Source organism: Dipodomys ordii, unplaced genomic scaffold, assembly GCF_000151885.1.
Source record: "Dipodomys ordii isolate 6190 unplaced genomic scaffold, Dord_2.0 Scaffold105, whole genome shotgun sequence".
Classification (NCBI taxonomy): domain Eukaryota; kingdom Metazoa; phylum Chordata; class Mammalia; order Rodentia; family Heteromyidae; genus Dipodomys; species Dipodomys ordii.
Window position 1 is genome coordinate 2356852 of NW_012267321.1, and position 6021 is coordinate 2362872.

A 6021-nucleotide genomic window follows, 5' to 3' on the forward strand; every position below is an offset into this window, starting at 1 on the left:
GTAGTTAACCAATTTTGTCAACACCATTTACTGAAGAGGCTGTCGTTCTTCAATTCTATTTTTTTTTTTTTTGCTCCCTTATCGAAGATTAGATGGCTATAGGTCTGTAGGTTCATTTCTGGGTTTTCAATTCTATTCCATTGGTCCTGAGGACTGTTCTTGTGCCAATACCAAGCTGTTTTGATTACTATGGCTTTATAGTAGAGTTTGAAATTTGGTATTGATATTAATTCAGCACTGTTCTTTCTGCTGAGAATTGCTTCTGCTATTCGGGTCTTTTATTGTTCCATATGAATTTTTGGATTGCCTCTTCTATTTCCTTGAAGAATGAGGTTGGAATATTGATAGGTATCACATTGAATTTATAGATAGCTTTGGGAAGTATTGCCATTTTCCAATCCAGGAGCATGGGAGTTTTTGCCACTTTCTAAGTTCTGTTTTGATTTCCTTTTTCAAGTTTTTAAAGTTTTCAACATAGAGGTCCTTCACTTCTTTGGTTAAGTTAATTCCTAGGAATTTTATTTTTTGTGGGGCTATTATGAGTGGAGTTGCTTTCCTAATTTTAGCCACACTTTTCTCCTTGTTAGCATACAGAAAAGCCATTGATTTTTGAGGGTTAGTTTTATACCCTGCTGCTTTGCCAAAGTTTTGAATCAGCTTGAGTAATTTGGGAGTGGAGTCTATGGGATTCTTTAAATACAAGATCATATCATCTGCAATTAGGGAGAGTTTTATTTCTTCTTTCCCTATTTGGATCCCCTTTATGTTTGCATCTTGTCCTATTGCTGTAGCTAGGCATTCTAATACTAGAATGAAGAGCAGTGGAGAGAGTGGACATCCTTTTCTCGTTCCTGAGTTTAGAGGAAATGGCTTTAGTTTTTTAACATTAAGTACAATACTGGCTGTAAGTTTGTCATATACAGCCTTTATTGTATTGAGGAAGGTCCCATGGATTCCTAATTTTTCCTGAACCTTTATCATAAACTGGTGTTGGATCTTGTCAAATGCTTTTTCTGCACCTATTGAGAAAACCATGTGGTTCTTATCCTTGCTCTTGTTGATGTGATGAATTATATTAATTGATTTGCGTATATTGAACCAGCTTTGCATCCCTGAAATGAATCCTGTTTGATCGTGGTGTATGATTTTTTGGATGAATTCTTCAAGTTGATTGGCCAAAATTTTGTTGAGAAGTTTTGCATCAATGTTCATCAAAGAAATGGGTGTATAGTTCTCTTTATTTGATGAATCCCTGCCTGGTTTTGGGATGAGGGTTATGATGGCTTCATAGAATGAGTTCGGTAGTGAACTTTCTCTTTCAATTTCATTGAAGAGTTGGAGGAGTATTGGTGTGAGCTCTGCTTTGAAGGCCTTGTAGAATTCCACTGTAAATCCATCTGGTCCTGGACTTTTCTTAGATGCGAGGACTCTTATTGCTGTTTCTATTTCAATACTTGATATGGCCCTGTTAAGAAGGTTTAACTCATCTTGGTTTAGTTTCTGCAGAACATTTTCTTTTGTGCAGTGAGTGCCTGCTGTTCTCTCATCCCCTCCCAGCCCCTCTCTCCCTTCTCCACCCACCAGGTGAGCAATTCACTTTCATCAATGTCCAGTGAGCTCCATGGATGCACTTTTTTTTCCATCCTTTTTCCCTCCTTGGACCCTCCCAAAGATAACATGAGAACAGACTGTTTATCAGATAAAGAACACAGAAGAATCAAAAGCTAAAACCAAAAAATATATATGTATTTTGTTTCCACATCTTGGGTTTTGTTTTAGTATGTGTAATATTTTATATGAATATGAAGAGACGCCTAGGCATTGGCCCTTTGTGATTCTCTCCTAAGACTATTCTCTTTGGTCTCACTGTGTGTGAGTCTCTGGAATCCTGCAGCATTTGTCATATCCCAGTGCATTTTAGATCTAACTTCCTTATATCAGAGAATGTGCACTGTTAATCTCCAATCTTGACTTACCTCACTTCACATGATTTGTTCTAGTTCCATCCATTTCCCTGCAAATGCCATTATTTTATTCTTTCTAATGGCTCTGTAAAGTTCCATTGGCCACATTGTGGGTCCACTCATCTACTGTGGGGCATCTGGGCTGTTTCCATATCTTGGCTATTGTGAGTAGTGTGGCAGTGAACATGGGTATGCAGGTGTCCTTGTCATGACGCTCAGTGTAGATGCCCAGGAATGGGTGGGAGGGAAGGTCTGTGTTCAGTATTTGGAGGAACCTGCAGACTGCTGTGCTGAGTGGCTGTACTAGTTCACATTCCCACCAGCTGCACAGTAGGGCTCCTTTTCTCCACATCCCTGCCAGCATTTGTTCGAATTCACAATGCTGGCCAATCTAACTGGATTAAGATGGAATCTCAGGGTTGTTGTGATTTGTACTTCCTTCAAGCCCAGGAATGATGAGCATATCCTCCTGTGTTTCTTTGCCATTCTTCTCTTCTGAGAAGTCTCTCCTTAGCTCCCCTGCCCATTTAGTGACTCAGCCCACTATATTTTAGTATAAATGTAAAAGCGGGAGACTCTGCATCGCTGGCATGTTTGTGGATCCGGTCACAGAAAGACCCACTTGGGACAATGCGAACTAAGGTCTTTGGTTTTGGCACACGCTGCTGCGGACGCGCCCTGGCTCTGGGGAGAGCAGCCTGCCTAGTCTCCACACCTCTGCACCGCTTCTGCCTGGGTTTTGTCCTCAATAACTGAGAGAGGCTGCCAGACCCCCTTTCGCTCCACACATCACACCTCTCCCTGGTTCCAGGTTGACAGCTCTAGAAAGCAGTGGGGCCTGAAATCACCAGGACAGACCTGGTGCCTGCTTTCTAGAAGCTGATAAAGGACTGCGAGGCCAAGGTGAGGGCCATGGGCTCCCACAAGGTGAAAGGTGGGTGCCCGTGACTCTGCTTGAGGAGGGGGGGCTCAGGGTGGAGGTACAGCTGGCACCATCTCATCCCCTGCCCTGTCCCGCAGTGTTCTGTGAGAACCTCTGTGCAGATTGTCGGGAGAATGTGATCATGACCCAGATCTTGCTGTGCATCAAGGTAACCGGATTGGGGGAGAGAGTCAGCTGGGCATTCAAGAGGGCCCAGAACAGGCTGTGGAATCGCCCCAGGCACCTGGGTCATAGTCTTCAGCCAAGGAGATGGAGGCAGGACACCTGCAGCCCGCCCCCAAACCCCCTGCCAATCATGTGCAGAGGAGGCTGAGGCAGGTCCCCCTGGGCCTCCCTCCCTTCTCCCTCCCAGGAACTGGTGTCAGATGCCAACCAGCACATGAAGTCTGCCCTGGCCTCTGTCATCATCGGCTTCTCTCCCCTCCTGGGCAAAGACAACACGATTGATCACCTCCTGCCACTCTTCCTGGCCCAGCTGAGGGACAGGTTAGTATCCCCTCCCAGCGTCCCCCACCCAGGTGATCGCTTGCCATTGCGGACTCCAGCAGGTATCCCCAGGGCCAGTTTGGGGCTGGGGCAGTGACCTTGGGGAGATGGCAGGTCTGTAGGGTGTTGCTGTGGGGTGGCACACCCCTCCCCCCATTCTGGGCCACCTTGGGCCAGGCATCACTGGAGCCCCATCCTCTGCAGTCCCTTGAGGTGTGGCTGAACATCATCTCCAACCTGGACTATGTGAAGGAGATTTTTGCCAACCTGCAGTTGTCCCAGTCGCTTCTGCCAGCAATCGTGGAGCTAGCCGAGGACACCAAGTGGCGGGTGCGTTTGGCCATCATTGAGTACATGTTCCTGGTGGCTAGGCAGCTAGTGCGTGATCCAGGGCATGCCAAGTAGGGCGGGGAGGGGAGAGGAGGCTGGCTATCCTCCTTCACCCTCTGAGCCCTCATCACCTGTATCCTCTGGAAGGGAGTGGAATTCTTTGATGAGAAGCTCAACTCAATGTGCATAGCATGGCTGGTGGACCATAGTGAGTTCTGCCATAAGGAGCTGGCAGCCAGTGGGCGGGGCACACTACTGTTCTGTCTGTGTAGCCCCCTGCTGTTGGAACCTTGAGGGAGGCTGGCGCTGAGCCCTGACTCACTCTAAAACTCCCCCATGGCCTTCCTGTTCCCCTTGCAGTCTATGCCACCTGTGAGGCAGCCAGCAGGAACCTCAAAAAGCTGGTGGAGAAGTTCAGGATGGAATAGGCCTATGCCACCATCATCCCCAAAGTGCTGGGGATGATGTCCATGTCCGGAGACCCCAACTACCTGCATCGCATGACCACCCTCTTCTGCATAAACGTGAGTATGGCTCACGCGCCAATTGCATCCAGGAGCCAGATTGCCAGGGGAGAGGCACACACAGCCCCGCCGTGACACCAAGTTTGGGAGTGGAGAGGCCGGGGGCCAGGGCCAGCTCTACACATCCAGAGCTGGGTGGACTCCAGGCCTCCGGCACCCTTGGACTGGGTGTGGGTGACCTGGTGTGAGACACACCGTTGGCTGCGTGTTCAGAGTTGAGCCCATTGGAAATCATAATTGCGGGGAGGTGGTGTCAGTTGTGTGTGCCTTTTGGATGCCAGTGAGGGTTCTTGCATCCTCGACACCCGGGCCCAACTGTCAGGCACTGATTGTACTGATTGTGTGCCCGTACTTGGCCAGGTTCTGTCAGAGGTGTGCAGGCAGGACATCACCACCAAGCACATGCTGCCCACCGTTGTTTGAATGGCAGGGGACCCCGTTGCCAAAGTCTGCTTCAATGTGGCCAAGTCCCTGCAGAAGTTCAGGCCCATCCTCCACAATAGGTGAGCTGGGACTCGCTGTTCTTATGCTCCTTTCCAGCTACACTGTTTCTTCCTTTGTGGTGATTCTGAGGGTTGACCTCACTTGGCAAGCATTCTGCCACTTGAGCCATGCGCCCAGTGCTTTTTGCCTTGGTTATATTTCACAGAGTGCATGTGTAGGCCCAGGCTGCCTGGTCTGCGCATGCTGCTCACACTGCTAGGACTAGGGGTGCCACCACGCCCAGCTATTGCTAGGGCTTCACAGTGGCTGGGATTCCAGATGTGTACCACTGTGTTCAGCTGCCACTGCTCCCTGCTGCTTCCTGCCAGTGTCGGCTTCACTGCAGACTGAGGAGTCGGCAGTGGAGGTGGCAAGCCTAATGGGGAGGGGGTGTGAAGGGAAGGGAGGTGAGGGGTTGCTCAGCATTGCTAGCAGTCTGGAGATGCAAAGGGGTGGCCAGGCCTGACCTGAGTTCCCAGCTGTGGGCCCCATCAGCTTCAGGCTCCAGCCCTTTCCCCTCTGCTTCCAGAACCCTGCAGAGCAAACTCAAGCCAGTCCTGGAGAAGCTGACCCAGGACCAGGATTTTGCCCAGGAGGCCTTGACTGGTGCAGGCTGTGGGTAGGCGGGCAGTGGCAGGTGGCAGGTGGGAGGGGTGGTGGTGCCCAGGCCCCTGGCCTGGGAGGGCCAGAGTGTGGCACTGCCTAAGCAGGGGCTGGGGCCAGATAGGCAGGTGGATGGGGAAAGGGTGGTGGGGCCTGGGTAGGGGTGCAAGAGGGCCAGGATGGGCTTCTGAGTCGGCCCATTCCTGTTCCTCCAATTCTGTCTCTTGCCTGATGCTGGAAGAAGAGCCAGTGCTTGGGCCACCAGTGCCTGGCCTCCAGCCCACCCTCCGCTCAGCCCTCACTGAGCTCCTCCCTCAAGGAGCCAGTGTGTCGCTGATAGCCCTCCCTGTGCATGGCCTGAACCCAGACCTGGCCTTATGCACGTTCCCTGAGGTCCCTGCAGAGACGGCACCTGGCCCCTTCCCAAAGGCTGAGGGACACGCGATGGGATAGACAGCAGCCAGGAGGAAGGTGCCACTCTGCCCTTTAGGGAGAGATGGGAGCATCCGGGTCACTGCCTCTTGCTGCTGAGATGGGGACCCCATCCCCACCTCCCTCCCACTTCCTTCCCCTTCCCTCCCCCCAGCCCCTACCCCGGTGGTTTATTTGTGTCAACTGTACTGTTTATATTTTATTTCCTTTCCCCCTCTTTTCACAAAGAAATAAAGGTATAGAAAAGTTGACGCTC

At 50.5% G+C, this 6021-nt stretch overlaps 1 pseudogene; it reads left to right on the forward strand.

The window, feature by feature from the left end:
• Positions 1-2172: 2172 nt before the first annotated feature.
• LOC105994196 lies at positions 2173-5353 on the forward strand (annotated as a pseudogene).
• The last annotated feature ends 668 nt before the right edge of the window (positions 5354-6021 follow it).